The 20,669-nt window shown below is 41.6% G+C and overlaps 1 long non-coding RNA gene across 26 annotated transcripts in view; it reads right to left on the bottom strand.

Annotated features, from left to right (window-relative positions):
* LOC143435157 (uncharacterized) overlaps positions 1-20,669 on the bottom strand; it is a 156,010-nt gene that overhangs the window by 13,617 nt on the left and 121,724 nt on the right. For 2 of the 26 annotated variants that reach the window (XR_013105193.1, XR_013105191.1), the window contains one exon: positions 19,558-20,640. The exons of 22 other annotated variants lie outside the window; for them this stretch is intronic. This is a non-coding gene — a long non-coding RNA (uncharacterized LOC143435157). Of the gene's footprint in view, positions 1-19,557; positions 20,641-20,669 lie in introns of those variants that run through there. 2 more of the 26 variants (XR_013105177.1, XR_013105176.1) reach the window with 2 other exon arrangements.

The following is a 20,669-nucleotide window of genomic DNA, read 5'->3' on the forward strand; positions in this document are numbered from 1 at the left end:
ACAGTGAGTGCAGGTAACACTAAGGAGATCCAGATGGTGAAAGGCAAGCACAAGAACATAAGCATCAGCAACCCAGGGTATTTGGCAACATTAGAACCTAGTTCTCCCACACTAGAAAGTTTTAAATTCCCCATATCACTAGGAAAGCAAGATTCAGATTTAAAATCACTTCTAATGATGATGATAAAGGACTTTAAGAAGGACATAAATAACACTTTCAAAGAAGTTGAGGAGAAGCCGGGCAGTGGTGGTGCACGCCTTTAATCCCAGCACTTGGGAGGCAGGGGCAGGCAGTTTTTTTTTAGTACGAGGCCAGCCTAGTCTACAGAGTTAGTTCCAGGACACCCTGGGCTTTACAGAGAAATCCTGTCTCAAAAAAACCAGAAGAAGAAGAAGAAGAAGAAGAAGAAGAAGAGGAGGAGGAGGAGGAGGAGGAGGAGGAGGAGGAGGAGGAGGAGGAGGAGGAGGAGGAGGAGGAGGAAGGAGGAGGAGGAGGAGAACACAACGCAGATAAACAGGTAGAAGCCCTTAGAGAGGAAACAAAAAACTGCCTTTAAGAATTACAAGAGAACACAACCAAACAGGTTAAGAAATTGAACAAAACCATCCAGAACATAAAAATGGAGGTAGAAACAATCAAGAAATCACAAAGGGAGACTACCCTAGAAACAGAAAACCTAGGAAAGAAATCAGGAGTCATAGACACAAGCATCACCAACAGAATACAAGAGATAGAAGAGAGAATCTCAGTTGCAAAAGATACCATAGAAAATATTGACATAACTGTCAAAGAAAATGCAAAATGCAAAAAGGTCTTAACACAAAACATCCAGGAAATCCAAGACACAATGAGAAGACCAAACCTAAGGATATAGGTATAGATCAGGGTGAAGATTCCCAACTTAAAGAGCCAATAAATATCTTCAACAAAATTATAGAAGAAAACTTCCCTATCCTAAAGAACGAGGTGCCCATAAACATACAAGAAGCCTACAGAACGCCAAATAGACTAGACCAGAAAAGAAATACCTCCCGTCACATAATAATCAAAACACCAAGTGCACAAAACAAAGAAAGAATATTAAATGCAGTAAGGGAGAAAAGCCAAGTAACACATAAAGACAGACCTATCAGAATTACACCAGACGTCTCACCAGATACCATAAAAGCGAGAAGATGCTAGACAGATGTCATACAGACCCTACGAAAACACAAATGCCAGCCCAGGCTACTATACCCAGCAAAACTCTCAATTACCATAGATGGAGAAATCAAGATATTCCACGACAAAACCAAATTTACACAATATCTTTCAACAAACCCAGCATTACAAAGGATAATAGCAGGAAAGCTCCAATTCAAGGAGGGAAATTATACCCTAGAAAGAGCAAGAAAGTAATCCTCTTCCAACAAATCCAAAAGAAGATAGCCAAAAATATAATTCTACCTCTAATAACAAAAATAACAAGAAGCAACAATCACTGTTCCTTAATATCCCTTTACATCAATGGACTCAAATCCCCAATTAAAAGACACAGGCTAACAGACTGGATATGTAAACAGGACCCAGCATTTTACTGCATACAGGGAACCCACCTCAGTGACAAAGACAGAGTCTACCTTAGAGTAAAAGACTGGAAAACAATTTTTCAAGCAAATGGTCCTAAGAAACAAGCTGGAGTAGCCACTCTAAAATCTTCAGCCTGAGAACACAAAGAGAGGGACTCATGGCTTCACCTGTATAAGTAGTTGAGGGTGGCCTTGCCTGGCATCAGTGGAAGTGGATGGCCTTGGTGCCTAAAAGTTTGGATTGCCTCGTGTTGGGAAACTCAAGAGCAGGGAGGTGGGAATGGGAGGATGGTGAGGGCACACCCTCAAAGTAATAGGAGGAAGGGGGATGGAGTAAGGGGTTTTGTGGGGGAATGGGAGAGGAGATAACATTGAAAGATAAATAAATAAAATATCCAATTTAAAAAGAAACAAATAATGTGTCTGGCAATTGTAGTTAAGCAGTTGAGACTTTTTGTCAACAATTTATTATGGGAATTTCATGTAATCCTCAAGGACAAGGTATTGTGGAAGAGGCCCATGGAACTTTAAAAAGATTGGTGAGACATACTGCTGCTGAGACAAAGAATGATGTTGACCTGCGAGCTTGCTGAGATCCCTGACAAGGGTGACTGGGGAGCTGTATTGGACAAATGTTCCTGACCTACTTTGCTTGACTATATCCCAGATGGGACAAGCTGTCTTGCCTCAAGTTTTTAGACCTTGTGGGATAGAGAATCGAAAAGAGAAACTATGTCTCTCGTATTCGTCTTAAAGGTGGCCATGTACTGGTCTAGAAATCAATCCAATATGGAAAATAACAGTCTACTTTGGGAAGACTGGATCTGTACTTTGTCAGAGACATATTTGGAAGCTAGCTGTAGCTCTCTATAATGTTAGGATAGTAAGAGATAATGTTGGGACAGGATCTGAACTTCAAACAAGGGTTAGTGCATGTTTTAAGGCTCTTTTAATTGTCAAGCTAAAATTGGTTTTGTCTTTTCTACAGCATTTATTGTAAGTTGCATTGACTGTGTAATTTCCAATTATGTTAGTGTGTTGAAACCTGGCATGTCTGTTATGGGGATCTATCAACCAGCTTTTGTCTCACTGCCCTGAGTATTAAAAAACCTTGATTAAAAATCAAAAAATTGATTTTTTTTTCTGAAAAAAGCTTGAAAGTGCTGGATGAAGTGAGTTAGGCTTTAAGCAGAAGCAAGAGGGTATCAGGCTTGATTATTGCTGGTATAACAGCTTTAATTCCATTAATTGCTAGCACCACTGCTTCTGCAATAGCATTGACACAAGGAGTTAAGACAACTATTTTTGTTAACCATCTAGCAAAAAATGTTACTAATGTATTGAGTATACAAAAGGATTTATATAGGTATCTGGAACAAGGAATGATGCTCTATAACCCATTCAAGTTATCCAAAGGAGGTTCAGGGTTCAAGAGTTAGGAGGGATCCCAAGTATCATGACAAATATTATTGGAGTAGTGTTACTTTTGAAACTCATAATGATTGTCATTATAATTAGAAAAAAGTTTAAAGACACCTGTAGGATATTTGGCATAATTCTAACACCTCTCTGGGTGTGTTAACTTTGCATAATGAGATTATAAATTTAAAGAATGCTGCTCTGTTGACCTTTGATACTGCAGATAATCCCAACAAAATTATCCATGGCCTGAGCTCAGTATTTCCATTTTGGACAAACCTGAGGAATGGCATATATAGCCTAATCAGCCTAGCCCTTCTTGTCCTAGGAGTACTTTTATTCCTGCCCATCGTGTTAAAGCTTATCTTTTTACAACATCAACATGTTGGCAGCCAAAGTATATTGCTTAAACCTGAAAATGGACCACACACACACACACACACACACACAAAGTTATTAAATTAACAGGTTGGCAAGCCAAGGAGCCTTACCAACCTAAGAGAGGAGCACATTGCCTTTGATAATGCATGTACCATGATGAGTAATGAAGGCATTCTTGTCAGAACGACCTGAGACAGGCTCAATCCTGTTAACAAATTAAAAAGGGGGGAGAGGTGGAGAGTGTTTGGGGTTGCTTGGCAAGAAGTTGACATGGGCCAAGGACAAGGAAAGGGGCTGCTTGACAGGAATATGACATTGGCCAAGGACAGGGAAGTAGGCTTCAAGCAGGAATCTGACATTAGACTAGAACAAAGAAGTAATTTCAGGTAAGAGTATAAATCGTAGGCTACAACAAAGAAGTAATCTCAGGCAGGAATCTAAATATTAGGCCAGAACAAAGAAGTAATTTCAGACAGGATTCTAAATTTTAGACTAGAACAAGGAAGTAGGCTTCAGACATGAAAATGACCTTGGGCTAGGATAGGGAAGTAGGCTCAGATACTTCGATCATCCTGATAAGCCTTTAGAAACAGTGACCATGGGAGTGTTCAAGTAACTGGGTTTAATGCCTTGCTTTTTCTTTGACTATTTGTGTTTATTATATTGCTTGTTCCTCAACTATTTGCATCTATTGTATTGCTAGACCCTCAACCTAGAACTGACCTTATTACATGCATGTAATCAAAATGGTATAAAAGCACAAAGGAAGAGGGGGGTTAGGATGGGGGTTTCTAGGGAGAGGAAATGGGGAAAGGGGATGACATCTGTACTGTAAATAAATAAAATATCCAATAAAAAATAAATAAATAATTTTTTTTTTTTAAAAAAAAGAGTATAGCTGGATTCTATCTTGTTGATTATTCATCCCAGCTCTGTCCGGTCACAGTCTGGGGACAGGGATCAGATGAGACACTGCTCCTTCAGCAGGATCTGTAGAAGTGCAGACTTCAGCAGGAAGCATAGGAGAGGGAAGAAATCATTAGCAGAGGAACCGAGTGACTGTAACACATACAGCCTAGAGGTACCTGGCTGGGTCTTCAAGCAACCTCATTAGTACAAAGTCCTGTGCATAAGTCCTGGTGTGTGTCTGCTGTTAGGTGTGAAACAATAATTGTCATTGTTAATCTTCCTGTTACCATGAACTTTACAGTCTAGAAAATAAGTAGCTGTTAAATATGTAATATCCCACCTAATTTCATTTTTAATAATTTATTTTTATTTATGCGTGTGTGTGCCAAATATGTGTGGGTCCCCAAGGAGACCAGAAGAGGGAGTCAGATCCCCTGAAGGTATAAGCAGTTATGAGCTAACCAATGTGGGTTTGGGAACTGAACTAGCATGGTCTAGAAAAACAGCGTGTGCTGTTAACTAAACTGCTATCTCTCTGGTGCCATACACTTCATTTAAAAGGATAGTTTTAAATGAGATGGAAGCATAAACCAGAAGAAAACAAACCTAGATCAGAATGTGCCAAATACAGGGTATAAAAAGTTACACAGAAGGCTGAGAGAACACTCTGATTTCTTGGCTACCTTGGGTCTAGACTACATAATTCATTATAAAGATGATTTTGGATGTGTGTTACTAAAGTTTGAAATATGTCTGAGGCTAATCAGATAGGACCACAAATAGCTTGTTGCCAAAACAAAACAAAGGCTGAAAAGTTCTTAAAGTAAATCCGAACACTCAACAGCTTAATGGTCTCAAATCTACCATGGGTAGCTTCCACTCAAAAACAAAAAGCTGTCAAGATGCGAGAAAAGAGAATTAAAATAAGATCTGACCCAGACCAGAAGAAAAATCAGCCAGTAGAAACAGACTCAGAAATAATAAAGATAATGGACTTGTCAGGCAAGGGTGTTAGAACAGCTGTTAGGAATATGTTCACAGATTTTTTTAAAAAAGAAGAAAAAGCAGGAACAGAGTGAGAAAGGAAATAGAAGCTATTTTTAGAGGAACCAAATGGGGAACTTCTAGAGAAATGTGAACTTATATTCAATGAAAGACTTGCTTAGTTGGGCCATGGAGGGGAAAAAAAAAAAAACAGCCAGAAAAATGGCGCAGGAATGTTGAGTTATGCAAGCAAATGACAAGAGAACTTTTTGCTCAGGGTCTGGGGGAGAGGTGTGCATAGTGACCCCAAAGGGACCATTGAAAAGTGGTTTTGAAATGATGGGTTTTTAGTTAACATTTTCTTGCCCAAGGAAGAAAAGAAAGTAGATGTGTGGTGGTTAATCTAGATGGTCAGCGTGAGTAGATCTGAAATCCATGGAGTGGCACACCTCCAGGTAAGGTTGTAAGGGTCATTTCCTAAAAGGGCTGGCTCCTGGGGCAAGACACAAAGACAAAGAGGAAGAGATGGAGGGAGGGAGGGACAGACAGATGGATGGACAGATGGGGAGAAAGCGAGAGATGAGGAAAGGGAGAGAACGTGAGAGAGACAGAGAAAGAGAGGAGGAGGGAGAGGGGAAAGGAGAGGGGAGAAGGACTTCGGATACTATCTGGCTGTGGCCCAGATCTAAGGAAGTCCAGGGGGAAAGCTGTTGCTTTTGGTCTGCTCACCCACAGCTGCCCCTTGCTGCTAAGCACATCTGCTCCATTATTGCACTATTGCATCCTTCACTGAAGAAACTCAGCTTCCTTCCCAGTCTTCCATTGTGGACCAAAGAAGGGCAGGGGGCTCTCCAGGAACCTCTCAGGCTTACTGACTTGTAACTGCTAAGAGATCTAGCCTCACAGACTGAGCAGCAACCAGGTTCTGTCTTTCCAAGTATTCAGACAGGCATTGTTAGACTGTCCAGTCTATAATGTAAGTCGATATAATCAACTGCCTTTGTGATATATAGTCAGGCTCTTGTTTTTGCTCCTGTAGAGGACCCTGAATAATACAGGAGTCCCTTCTTCTTTACGACTGTGAGTCACTGTGCAGGCTTGAGGTGACCTACATTGAAGCTCTTCAGGTTGACCGGCAGCTGCTGCCTTCCACAGTGTCCTGGAGTGGGAAACCAAGAGCAGACACTCTTGCACTTGACATTCATCAACTCATTATTGGATGTCTGGTACTTCCCAGACATTGTTCTTGAGCTTGAATAGAGGTGTGAACAAAAACATACAAGGGCTAAAACCATGAGGCATTTATAACAGAGAAGATGGCCTTTTTGGAGCCATTCTTGTGGGGAGAATTGGCTCCGTGTACGGTATGACATTTCCCATCCAGGAGACAATGCCTTTTGAAACCTGTTAACAGAAAAAGCACTGCTCATTTTCTTAATCCTTAGAAAACTAGGTGGCAGCATTTAATTGAAATTTTTCAATCTTTGAAATTTCATTATCTCATTGGTAAACTTGAAAAGTCACCAATTAAATGACTCCATTTTTCAACGAACCAAAAAAAAAAAAAAAAAAAAAATGTGCCTTTTGGTCTGGTTCAAGCCAATTAAATTTCACCCAAACAAATGAAGCTCTGCCCTTAGTGGTGCTTTACCGTGGGCTTTTGGCAACTGGCAGTCCCTTTTGTCTAAAGCTATGGATCTTGATATTAAGGGATATAGCAAGTATGGAGACATGAGCAAAAGTTCGAAGATGTCTCAATAAGAAATGATATCTGATAAAAATTTAGCTGTGAACTGTTCCCACAAGACACTACTCTGAAAACTGCCTGCCTGTGGATGGCTTCAGTAAAGAACTCCTTTGTTTCGTGCTTTATGTGGTCCATCTTAAGGATCGCAGGTTTGCAAATAGCTTAAATTCTCTCTCAACCTTCCATGTTTATGGCAGCATCTGAGAAAGATGAACGCTTAGCAACCCTTAATTATTCGGGCTTATGGTAATCTGCACTGTGAGAAATGAGATGGTCTTGTGGATGGGCCTGGTATTGTTTGTATTCTACTGCTAATTCCACTCTCCTTGGAGGGACTTTCTGGAACAAGGAATGAGTAATATACTCAGGACTTCTTGTGAACCATCCCCTAATGAATAAAGGAGCTAAATCAGTGGATGAGTAGAAGGCAGGACTTCTGGCTTGGACAGAGGGAGAGAGGAAGCAGGAAAGAGTTAGGGCCTTTTCGATCTGGAATAGTATAAGGGCAAGATGTAGCTACTAGTGTTTCTTGGCTTATGATGAATCCACGAGGATTCGTCACTGGAGGATTTAGATTTAAGATGGTTTACAAGATTAGCATTCTAGTTGTTGAGCCCAGAGATTGAGTTACCATTGTTTGTAAACTAAGTTTGTGTGGTGGTTTTCTTCTCGTGGCGACTCAATTGAGTTCAAGAAAGAAAGGTACTGCAGCAAAGCGTGGGTTTGCCTGATGTGCCCCACAAAGGTGGAGGGGGGATTGAATCATGGGTATGACATGGTAGTGACTGGCCAGTGGAAACTTAGTGAGCTGATTGAAGAGATTTTGGAGCTCTGGTGGCATGTGGCCCTCCTCTGCTGGCAGTAGGTCGGGAACTGCCAATCGGTTTTAATACTTCCAGCAACAAGATGGGGCTCTCAAGCCAAATTTGACAATATCAAGCATCAGGTCAAATGCCACTAAAGAGGTCGCTCAGAGAGGCTCAGGAGGATCTGTTAACAATCACAAGTAAACCATTTCTTATTCGTATTAAGGGGACATTAATTGGAAAGGGGAAAATTGGGGATTTTGAAAGAATACTTGATGGTTTTTTTAAAGCCTCTTTTCTTTGGAAATCCCAAAGCTCTTATGATATTGTTGCAATAGACTGTTCACTAGGAAAACTCCATTTGAGAACTGAAATCAATAAGGAAGTTGGCGTTCGTGATCTATGTGCCATGGAGGGATAAACTACAATGTGAATTACATTTCCCTATTCAGATGCAATCCTTATTGACTCTAATTTTGCTACCTAGTCTGTCTAGATCATGGCAGGAAAAAAAAATATCTAATAATGCACCAAATACCAGAGGTAGATAAATATACAAATTTATTATGTCAACCTTAAATTTCAACAATGACTTACAACTCGTTGCACAGAAAGTTATTGATTTTCTAAATTTGCCAGACATCACATGAAGTACTAAAGCTTAAGTGATTCTTTGAACGGTACACACGGACGAACTGAAAATTAACAAAGCTATAGACTATAGGAGGGTTTGGCAGATGTAATAAAGGAAATCATAGGACCATATAAATAAGAGAGAAAAACATATGCTCTGCAATCTGAACAGGGGCATGAAGAACAGCGCTACACATAGGGGAATAGAGTGCGTGAGAATAATGGATCCTGTGAGCTGAGCTGGCATAGGGAATTTATGATACAGAGAGTGAACATGAAGACAAGAAGTGAGCTGAGGTTTAAAATGGACATAAAGACAAGATGTGAAGGCTCTTTCTGCATTCAGGATGACTCACTACCTCTAACGGTGCTTACAATCCCATATCCCAAGTCCCTGCCCATTGTTGATACAAACGTAGCATACAACGCTTGCCAAAAGCTCCACAGCTAGGTGGGGAATTGAACCCTGACATGTAGGCTGGCTTGGGATTACACAGGTTTTAGTGTGTGCTAGCGAAACCACTCTGAGTTCATACATGCAGCAGTTTTGCTGCTACCAAATGTTTCCTTGTAATCATCCACTGCCTCTGGCTCCCACACTCTTGCCTTAGGTTTTAGAGAGAGGTTGAGATATATATGTTCCCATTAGAGGTGGATGCTGGGACGAATTGAAGGGGGAAATAAATGCAATCAAAACATGCCGTGCAAAAGTCGCAAAGTACAAACAGGAATAAATAAATAAATACATATATGAATGTATTGAAAAGAAGGGGAAAATAACAGTGTATGCTACATACGAGAGTCAAGCTAGGTTCATCTCTAATTTATGTAGAAGGTAAAGATCTATATGGATGAAAGAACTAACATTCTGCCTTTGAATGCTTCAGATGTTCCACCAAATATGTAAAAGAGGCAGGTGAACCTCTGAAAGTTTTAATATTCAAAGTTTAATTACAAACCACATCATTTACCATGGTCATGGGACCTTATCAAAAAATGCAGAACTTGGGCTACCACACAGACCTAACTAATCAAAATGTGTAGTTAACAAGATCCCAGGGTGATTCCTATGCATGCTGGAACTGAAATGTTAGTCTATGGTGAAACCTCAGCCCTGGGTATAGATTATAAATACCTAGGGAAACTGTACACCCACCAGGCCAGGATTCCACATATATAGATTACATAAATCACCAAGCCTTTAAAACTTATTTGACTAGGGAGATGGCACTTCCAAGCATCAGATAGAGCAGCGGTTCTCAACCTGTAGGTTGTGATCACTTTAGCAAACCTCTATCTCCAAAAATATACTTTACGATTCATAACAGTAGCAAAATTACATTTACAAAGTAACAACAAAATGATTTTGTGATGGGGCGTGGTCTCTACAACATGAGGAACTATATTAAAGGGTCATTGTAGCATTAGGAAGGTTGAGAACCGCTGCTCTCTGAGATGAGAAATGGGTAGTACATCGGGGACAGAAGGAAGAGTTTGTACTTGATAGATTTATGATTTTGTTAAATATTCCAAAAACGGTGGTACATGAGTGGAGGAAAGAATAGGGATACAGTTTTGATTTTTCTCTGACTGACTAGTCAGAGAGGTCTGCAATCTAACAGAATGCTCCCAGATGAGGCATAAGAATACGTAAAAATTTTAGAGCTGATGAGGGAAAGAAAGGGTAAGAAGAAAGAGACCATGTAAATGCAGGGGCAAGAGAATGGCTGGAATAAAATCTCCAGCATCTTCAAGGGGAGAGGCCAAGCAGGCTGAGCTCCATAAATGGCATGACCATCAGGCATCCGTTGGCAGTGCCCATACCAAGGGAGAGGGTGACAGAAAGGGGCAAAAAACAGTGTTAAAACCCGAAGAATGTCAGAAACATGAGAAGAGCAAGCCATTTGGGCTTCATGAGCAAAAAGTCCATGTATGACCTCATCAGGAAAAATCAATGAGATGGAAGCCAGGTTGTAACTCATTAGTCTGTGGGTGAGGAAATGAGACAGAGAAGTACTCTGTTTCTGCTTCTCTTTCAAAAAACTAAGGAACAAAGATATCATGGTGAGAGACCGAGAAAGTATAGAATCTTACATTTGTAAACACACTTGGAGAATAAAGAGTTTTAGAGGCTTATGTTGTTGGGTCCACTAATTGCAATTAGCATACATACAGGCCTTGACAAATATGTTTTGAAAGATTTGTTTTATTTTTATTGTTCTGTGTGCATGTTCATGCATGTGTGTGTGCATGTACATGCATGTATGTGTGCATGTACATGCATGCATGTGTGTGTGTGTACATGTATGCATGTTCATTCAGGTGCCTGTGGAGGAGAGAGAGGAAACAGCATCTCCTGGAACTGTGACTACAGGTAATTGTGAGTCACCTGGCATTCTAGGAATTGAATGCCAGTCCTCAACAAGAACAATGTGTATGCCCTTAACCACTGAACCACCTCTCCAGACCCTGTATTTCTTGTTTACATACTTGGGCATGGGGAGAACCTATTCAAATATTCTGAAGGTGGGTTCTGTGTAGGCACCGCCATCATGCAACCCAAACAATAATGTGGTCCCACAGTTTTTAGCTCTTCATAAATAGGCTAGCCAATTAAATATTTAGATGAAAAGAAACATGACACCCAGATGGTACTTTATCACACCATATAAACACTACAGTTTGCTCATAATATTTAATGATGTGAAGCTGTAAGACTTAGAAAGCTATTCTTTGGGTAGGGCCTCCTTTAGCATAGAAAAACAAAAGCAAAGAAAACGAGGAGCAAGAGGAAGCTAAGTCCGTGATTCAAAATATTTCATTCTAATTAGTGAGTCATATTTGCATATTAATTTTAATTAGTTAAATTTTTTGGCAGTTACCTGGTTTTATATTGTAATTTTAAGGAAAAATTTATGTTTATATGTTTGTTTATGTGTGCACATATGTGCCCACATACTATGGAACACATATGAAGGTCCAGTGACAACTTGTCAGAATCAGTTATTTCCTTCCACATAGTGGGTCCTGGGGATTGAACTCAGGCTGTCAGGCTTTTATAGTAAGCATGTTTGCCCACCAAACTATCTCACTGTCCCAGTCACCTGACTTTTAAGTGGTAAAAGAACACTGTAGACCATGTAGGGAAGGCATTACCAAGTATTTATAAATTTGGAACTGGAGGGACCACACAGTTGAGAATACAGGTGACAATGGGAAAATTATGGCAAGCCAGTCTTTTCTTGATTCTAAATTAGAATTAAAGATACAAGCCCTTTCAAACTCTGGGATCTGGGGAATACTGGCTACTTAAAACAACAATTGAAACAAATTTAGGATTGTAAAGGAATTGTGTCTACCAAGTCTTGTTCTACACTCAGAACCCCTCATATTGTCCATTCCTCCCAAAAATCTATCAAAATGTGCCAAATGGAACTACAACCATGTAACTTTACTATGTATATGAGACAGAGAGACAGAGACAGAGAAAAAGACAGAGCTTGAGCTTTAAAGTCAGATAGAACAAAGAACTATATGTGAGTCCTAGGTATATTGTTAACTCTGTGAATTAATTTCATCTGGTTTCTTAACTCCTCCAAGTGTCAGTCTCCTCATTTAAGAAGAGTTAAGTGCATTGACCTCTTGATATTGTGGCAGGCAATTAAATGGCACGAAAGACACGGGTCACTTAGCAAAGTTCCCAACACTCAGAGCCCTCACAGTCATCGTCTGCAAGTCTCCAGACTTGTCAGCTACCTCACTGTCTGCCTCTACCTCGGTCTCAGCTGCTATGGAAGCAGAGTACCTACTTTTGAAGCACCACCCCAGGGCCACTACTGTGACTTTTATGCCTGACCCATAGGTCATATTTTAAATTGAACCATATCTGACATCTACATGTTTTCACAAGGGAAAGTAATAGACAGCCGGAAGCTAATTCTTCTTCATGTGGAGTCTCATAAATTGACTGGCTTTGATTGCTGCAAGAGTCCCCTTCAGACCAATTCAGCATTTCTCTAGCATTAAATTCTCCATTGCCATGTTATGGAAGCAGCCAAAGTCTAAAGTCCCCCTCCTGCAGGTGACCCTGCAACCTTGATCAGATCACATGACCCCTCTGTGCTTTAGCTCCTTTAAAAGCAAAAGATGATAGTAACAGCTTCAGCTTAGAAGCATTTCTTGAGCCACTAAAATGTATTTACATACGCCTTTGCATATGTGCATCTACTTATTATACTTAGGATAATATCAGGCACATTCGTTGTGTGTAGGTTCACCCTCATTAACTACTCATAAAGTCGGACATGTTTAATTAAATCTACAAATATTCATCCTTCCGTGTTTATGTGCCAAGAGTATACTCAAGGCTCTGTGCTCAAAAACAATACAGGCTCTCCCCTCAGGCACTCACAATTGAAAAGAAATTCTGCTACACATATGTGTGTACACAACACAGACACACAGACACATGCTCACATAGCACATGTCTTACTTATTAGCAATAAATATATATATACATATATATGTGTGTGTGTATGTTTATGTGTATAGACATATATATGCATATGTGTATCATATTGATTGAACACCAATTAATACAATCAAGACAGACTGCTCACCTGTGAACCTGATTGATCTAGATATCCAGCATTTTATAATTGGAGACCATCAGCATGTTTCCTGTGGTTCTTAATTATGAGGGGGGATGTCTGTCTGTTTTTTTTTTTTCTCAGACCAATAATAAATGTGGGTTTATATCTGGAGTCACCACTGAAATCAGCCTCGTGCACGAGATCCCTGCATGAAGCCAAATCATTTCCTAATGAGGCCATTCTCTAAAGGCCATAGGTTATTGAGGCTGAAAAGCTCAGATCAATTTTTAACTCTGTGAATAGAAACACAGAGGAACACCTTTAATTTCTGTTCACAAAGACGGTAATTGTGGCTGATTTTACCTAAAGCAGGAGGATGAGGTCTAGTTTAGAAAATATAATGGAAATCAGATAAAACTCTGGATTTGGTTTTTGGACAGTGAGAAACAGCAAATTCATGGACAGAGCTGGGATGGCTAATGCCTTAGCAGGTGGCTGGCTGCTTCTCCCAGCAAACAGCCATCACCTGCATCAGTAAGTGCCTTCGTTAGGGTTTTACTGCTGTGAACAGACACCATGACCAAGACAACTCTTATAAGGAGAACATTTCATTGGGGCTGGCTTACAGGTGCAAAGGTTCAGTCCACTATCGCCAAGGCAGGAACATGGCAGCATGCCTGGCTGCATGGTACAGGAGGAGCTGAGAGTTCTACATCTTCATCTGAAAGCTGCTTGTAGAATACTGACCTCCAAGCAGCTAGGATGAGGGTCTTAAAGCCCACACCAAGAGTGACACACCTACCCCAACAAGTTCACACCTACCCCAAGAGGGCCACAACTTCTAGTAGTGCCACTCCCTGGGCTGAGCATACACAAACCATCATAGTGAGCTCAGACTGTTCTACATTGCGAGGGCATCTTTTAGGGACCTCATAAGCCATGTCTTCAGAGGCAACTGATCCTCAAAGTTCTTGACCAACTCTAGTCCTGAGGGCTAACTTACCTCGTTCTGAAGTAGGATGGAATGATGGGAAATTAGAGAACATGGTAAGGGAAATGGTACCTTACTCCATCCTGTCTGAAGCATCTCTCCAGCTGAGAATCAAGAGTTCTAACGTAACCAACTACATTTGCTTAAGGCCTTTCTTTCTTCCCCGCTGGAAACTCGCACTTCTCAAGGCCCCTCGCCAGTTAAAGGACATGTCCATCTTCCCCTGTCCAACCCTCCTTGCTCCTGGTTTTAACTTACCAGATTATGGTTCCACCCAAAGCACCTCCACAGCCACCCTGTAATACTAATTATTGACACAGAAAACAGAAAGATGGAGAAGGGCCACTTAACAGATAAGTAAACACAACTCTTCCTAAAGAAGTCTATACTCAATGCTCTTAGATATGGCTTCCTCCTTCCCTCTTCTTAATGCTTGCCCTGGTTCTATTTCTATTGTAAAATTCCCTGGCCAAAGTCGGACTGGAGAGAATGAGTCTATTTTACCTGACAGTTCTAGGGAAGTCAAGAGAATGAATACATGTATGCCCAATACTCTCTTCTGCCTTCACAATCAAGGATTCACACCTAGGGAATGGCACCACCCACGGTGGCTGAGTCTTCCCACATCAATTAGAACAATTAAGATAATCTCTCACATAAATTACCATAGGCCAATCTGATCCCACAGTCCCTCCCTGAGACTTTTGTAGGACCGAGAAAGGCAGCCTGGTTCCTAGTTGAGCAAAGGCTAGAAACCCCAGTGACCCTGAAGGAACAGTGGGCATTTTTCCTGTTCCTGGGCACTCAGCTCCTGTCATGTAGCTACAGCCCCCCCCACCCCCAGCCCGCCATAGATTTGTGGCCATCAGTCATGTAAGGGCAATGCCCCAAGCCCCTCTACAGGTAGAGGACGTGACCTGTGGTAACGTAGCCTCAAGACAGATCTCCATTTTAATGAGGTACCTAAAGGCCTGGAGAACTTAGCCAATAAAATCTCCCTCCCAGACATTCCTCCCTACAAAAGGTAGGTGAGCCCTTCTCAGGCTCACCCTGAGAAGGAGGATATGGTTTTACTCATCTAATTCCCGCCATGACAATAAATGCCTTAAAACCATGGACTGCATCTTTTCATCGGAATCTGCCGTGGGGAACAATGGAGAAGGCCTTTGCTTAAAGAACTGCTGTCTAACCTCCCATAGAAGCTCTCTCTATGCTCCCAGCCATGGCCACCAAGCCAAGTTCAAGCCAGCCACCACCAACAAGCCAAGAACTCTCCCCCAAGGGACCAGATGGAGCTCCCCTTCCCCCTTCGGCCTAGGTTAGATGCAGCTCATCAGCCCCCACTCCATTCTCAACTCTTTCGTGGCTTCCAGCAGCACCTGGGTGCCCAAGAGCCTGAGAACCAGACAGCCCCAACCTTCCTGCAGGCCTGAGGAGCCCTACACACACCCAAGCCAGCTCTGCTTGTCCCCAGTACCTCAGACTATACTTCCCCAACCCTGGAGTGGTGTCCCGAGGCTTCCCCATAGCCCAACACCCACTCAGCAACAGAGTGGGGTAAGCATGGTCAAACCCCCCTCACCCTGCCTCCCCAAGTAGCTGAGCCCTGTGGCGGAGCAGATGCAGGACCCCATTAATCCTACAGACTTTCTTCTCTGGTAGTTCTAGATTGTGACACATTGACAATTAAGCTAACCATCACTGCTCTCATGGTGAACATCCATTCTTAAATGTCTCTTAATAGGTCTCACTCTGCTTCATACTGGCTCATCCTGAAATTTTTTTTCTGCAGTAAAGTCAAGGGCACTGACTCTTTACCTCTCTCAAGATCCCTAAGAGATAAGGGGAATTCTTCAAGAAGGAATGCAAAACTCTGCCTCTGTACAGCTCCCACTTTGCCCTCACACAGGTCTCTACAGTCCCAGGAATGTTCTCTGGGCTTCTCCTGACTTCAGTCTATTACAAGAGGTAGATCCCAACCTCCTTCTAACCGTCCCACATCAAAGGCTGCCTCTGGAGACCCCTGAAGCCCCTATCTTTCTTACTACTTCCTGAAGTATTATCACAGTGGCAAGCATTGATCTGCCCTGCCCCTCTGGGTGGTAATATTATACCTGGGTTCTATATGCTGCCACTGAGTTGAAAGAATACATCAGTGAATTCACAAGGATCAGTAAAAGATCACTGAGACTGAGACTCACTGAGAGATAATTCCAGAAGACTTCAGAGCTGGACCTGTCTAAGGCTGACCACACATCAGTAGTCACGGTACTTACATGGCTTCTATCATTAGACTTCATTAATCACCTATCCTACACAAAGTTCTTGTGAAGTGTGAGAAATGATCTTAAACACTAAGTTTTAGGATCCAAATGATCCTGAAATTAAAGATTTAGTTCCTCTTTAAGGTGAAGAAACTAAATTTCAGAGTTGTTCAGTGTGTGTGTGTGTGTGTGTGTGAATGTGAGCATCCATGTGCCACAGCGTGTGGAGAAGTCAGAAGTCAGAGGGTAACCTCCAGTGTCTCGATCCTTTCCTTTCCAATTTATTTTTTTTATTTTTAAATGATTTATTTCTTTTATATATGTAAGTATACTGTCACTGTCTTCAGACACACAGAAGAGGACATCAAAACCCATTATGGATGGTCGTGAGCCACCATGTGGTTGCTGAGAATTGAACTCAGGACCTCTGGAAAAGCACCCAGTGCTCTTAACCACTGAGCCATCTCTCCAGCCCCCTTTCCAATTTATTTGAGACAGGTCTCTTTGTTCTTTCAGTTCCAGCCCTCTCTCCCTATACTCTCCACCTCCAGGCTCTCCCTGCAGCAGGCTACCTGGCCTTTGAGCATCTGGAGACTCTCCTGAACCCTCCTTCCATGTCCCCATGGAAGAGCTGAGGTTATATATATTCATGTTATGTCTCTGGCTTCCACACGCATTGTGGGACCGTGAACTAAAGTCTTCACTTTTGCACAACAAGCACTTTGCCCACAGAACCACCTCCCCAAACCACCGTGTAATTTTTAACAGGACTAAGTCACACCAGTCTGTGTTCTTGCTGACTTTAGCTGAGGGAGCTTTCTTTTTGTTCCTGGGTCATATCATCGGTGGCTTCCAGCTTTATTCCAAGGGTGAGGCTGACCCTGTAAGCAAATATAATGAGCTGAACTCTGACAGATCTTTCACTTCTGCGTAAGGGTTTGTGGTCTCAATGGAACCAGCCTGCAAAAGGAGGCAGCAGCTTGAGTCAGCCCAAATCTCATACGATTTAAAAGGGAAAAAAAGAAGAAAAGACAATTGCTGCGCTAAATATAAAGTAACCCAGTGAGAGCCACCACCAAAGCCACTGTAGGAAGAGACCTTCAAATTTTAAAAAGGTCAGCCCCTGGTGATGCAATCTCTTCAAGTTACTTGACTAATTAAATACCAGGTTACATGTTTTGCTGGGGAGTTGGGGGGTGGGGTGCTGCTTGGGTCGTCTACTTTGAGTTTGGGTGTTTTGGGTTTTTTTCCTATTCTAACAAATAACCAAAAGTATGAGTCCATCTGTCGTATTACTTTATCATATTAAAGGGCAGGAAGACCACAAACAATACAAGGCATCAAACCTATGCCACTAATTCCATTACTAATGAGGAGACTTTCACATTTGTTCCCGTGCATCTTTCCTTGTTAGGTGCCGGCAAGTGGTGCCTGTGGTTTTGGAACTGAAATGGAAAGAGCCCTGCTAGGAAACAGTTTTCATCTCTGGGACTTTTTTCAGCCAGTGTCCTTATACTACCTGCCTAACACCTGCTTCATTAATAAAATATTGGGAATAATAAGAAGAGACAAGTGAGGGGGACAAATGCGGAACGTGGTTTTTGTTTCAGTGAGTGAGCTTGTATTTTGTCAACATGGAGTCTAGTTGCAGGTGTTTGTGAAGCATGATCAGGCCACATTTGTACACACATGACAGCTAAGTGTCAATCTAGACACGATACTTGGGTTTAATGCTGGTGTGTGTGTGTGTGTGTGTGTGTGTGTGTGTGTGTGTGTGTGTGTGTGTACTTTGGCAGCTGCTCGGTTATTAGCAGGTTAGGACATCAGGGACGATCTCTCCTCATAATCAGAAGTGTATAAAACCAGGAACTAAATCTGCAGAATTTTCATTACTGGTCCAAAGTAGGAATCTGAGTTGAATCTCTGGACCTGACTGGAGATATGAGTTTGGTAAACCTCCAGGAAAAAAAATAAACAAAAATAAAAACAAATCAAAAAACAAGATTATGAGCTAGGAAGCAGCTTCCTGTAAAAAAAACAACAATATAACATTGTCCCCTCCCTAAAGAATTGATCTAAATAAGCCTGTCAATCACTTAGACAGAAAGACATCCCTCAAGAAAGCTGTCTGTTTCAGACACTTTAGAAAAAAGTTATATAAAGCCTAGTTGACCACACTGGTCCCTCTGACCACTGCCCCACCCCCACCACACACACACATACACACATACATACACACACACATACACACATACATACACACACACACATTTGTGCACATTGTGTAGTGTTTTAAATCCATCATGCCTATCTTCTACATTACACTCTGCCTCATCTGAACTCTTTCAATGAAGATCACAATGACAAAGATGGTGGGGAGGGCCCAGAGCAAGAGCCTGGTAACATTCATATTTTAAAACTGCTCAAGCTATTTGGTAAATGATAGTTCATTTCAGATGCAGCATCTCACAGAAAGACTGACAGGCTTCAGATGCCTCTCCAGGTTCATTCCTTCCAGTGCCAGATAATGATCCAGTCAGATAGCCCACAGTGGAAGGGTCCAGGACATCTGTCGGTCTTAGCATCATGAATGTCAGATAGGTATCAGCAGCCAACTGGATGCGAACTCCAAGTGTGAATCAGTCTAAGAGGCAACTAGTCTTCAATGAGAAGCATCCAAAAGAAGCACAGAGAATCCCAGGAAGGAAACAGAAGATCAAGATGAACAGGACATTGACACAGACGATCTCTAAGAGATCTGCTAAAGTTCAATGAATTTCTGAACGGAACAGCATACTCCAATTTCTCTGGCCCTTACCCCACAACTATCAGTAGTCACTAATCCCAGTTACCGGGCACTGTTCTTATACAGGAAAAATTAGCCTCATGGGCATCCTCTCTCAGATACAAAATTGATAGCAATAAAGTCCCCAGAGTAATTATTCTGGCTACACAGGTGTGCAACTCCAATTTATGGCAATTACCTACGATTAGTCATCACTTTATTGCCTTCGTCATCTTAGGGTTTGAGTGCTTAGAAAGGATGGTCACTGAGTGTCAATGTGCCTCAGAGTAAACACATTGGGCTGCCACTCTGGGTCTCTCTCAATTTCCCTGATAATTGTAGAGCAAAAGATGGGGGTCCTTGTTTTCTGCATCACTAGTGAAATTGCCCACCACTGAGACTGGCTGAATATTTACCAAAGAGACAAATAAATTGAAAAACACTCTTAGAGGAGCTTCAGATTAATTTTCTGTGTTTTATTTTAAAATTACCACTGATAAATTTCTCTGTTCTTTGAGGTTTCTGCTGTTATCCTGTGGCTTGTCTTTCTGTTTTCATTTCAGCAGATAATTGCTTGCCTCGGGATATTGTCCTTTTTTTTTTTTTTTTAACAGAGAGAAATTTGCCATATCAGATTGTAAGTGCTTTCTGAAGTTAACTCTTATGTTTCCATCTTGACACAGTCAGGAGTCGATCTGAAGACTTGTGCACAGGGTGTTACAGTCTCTCTTCTCTTGTCCCTTTTCACCAGATGTGAACAGGACACTACCTGGCTCGTGGCAAAAATAAAACTATGTTCATGAAATTGAAAGGAGCTGATTTGGGTGTGCCATGATTATTTCCCTGGTATTTAGCTATAAGCATCAAACGACACAGATAAAGAGGTAAAGGAGGAGCACCAAATAAATTTCAATTGCTGGGAAAACTGGATACACACAGGTACCACGTGATTTTACTCACAGTTCTTTTTAAGAATTAATTAAAATATAATTATATCATTTCTCCCTTTCTTCTCTCCTACTCCTCTCAAGACCCCTCCAAGTTAGCAGATTCCTCTTTAACTACCATTGTGGCACACACCCTTCAACAAACAAACATTTAACTATGATCTAATGAATCCATTCAGTGTTGCCTGCATGTAAATCTCTCTTGGACTCATAGTTGGTATTAGGGAACCAATCAAGGGGCTCCTCCCTGGTAACCAGTCATTCTTCCTTTCTCCGCAATTGAAAATTACTGGTAGATCTTCATGTAGGTGTGAGATTTCCCACCCCACCTACATTGGAATGTCAACTGTTATTGTACTTGCTCAGGTCTCATTTTGGCAGCCTGTTGCTCATATTCCATGGGTGTGGCTTCGTTGTCATAGCTAGAAGAGATAAGCTCCCAACAAAGTTCCTGGTTTGATGGCTCTTACCAGCCTCTCCATCACCTCTTTGGACGTTCCCTAGTCCTGGATTCAAGAGTTTAACTGTAGATGTATCAGTTGGGAATGGGCACCCCACAATCACTGTTCTCTGCACTTTGGCTAGAGTGGATCTCTGTAATGGTCTCCATCTGCTGTGGAACAAAAAAGCTTTGTAATGAGA

This window comes from Arvicanthis niloticus, chromosome 20 (genome assembly GCF_011762505.2).
Source record: "Arvicanthis niloticus isolate mArvNil1 chromosome 20, mArvNil1.pat.X, whole genome shotgun sequence".
In the NCBI taxonomy this organism is placed as follows: Eukaryota; Metazoa; Chordata; class Mammalia; order Rodentia; family Muridae; genus Arvicanthis; species Arvicanthis niloticus.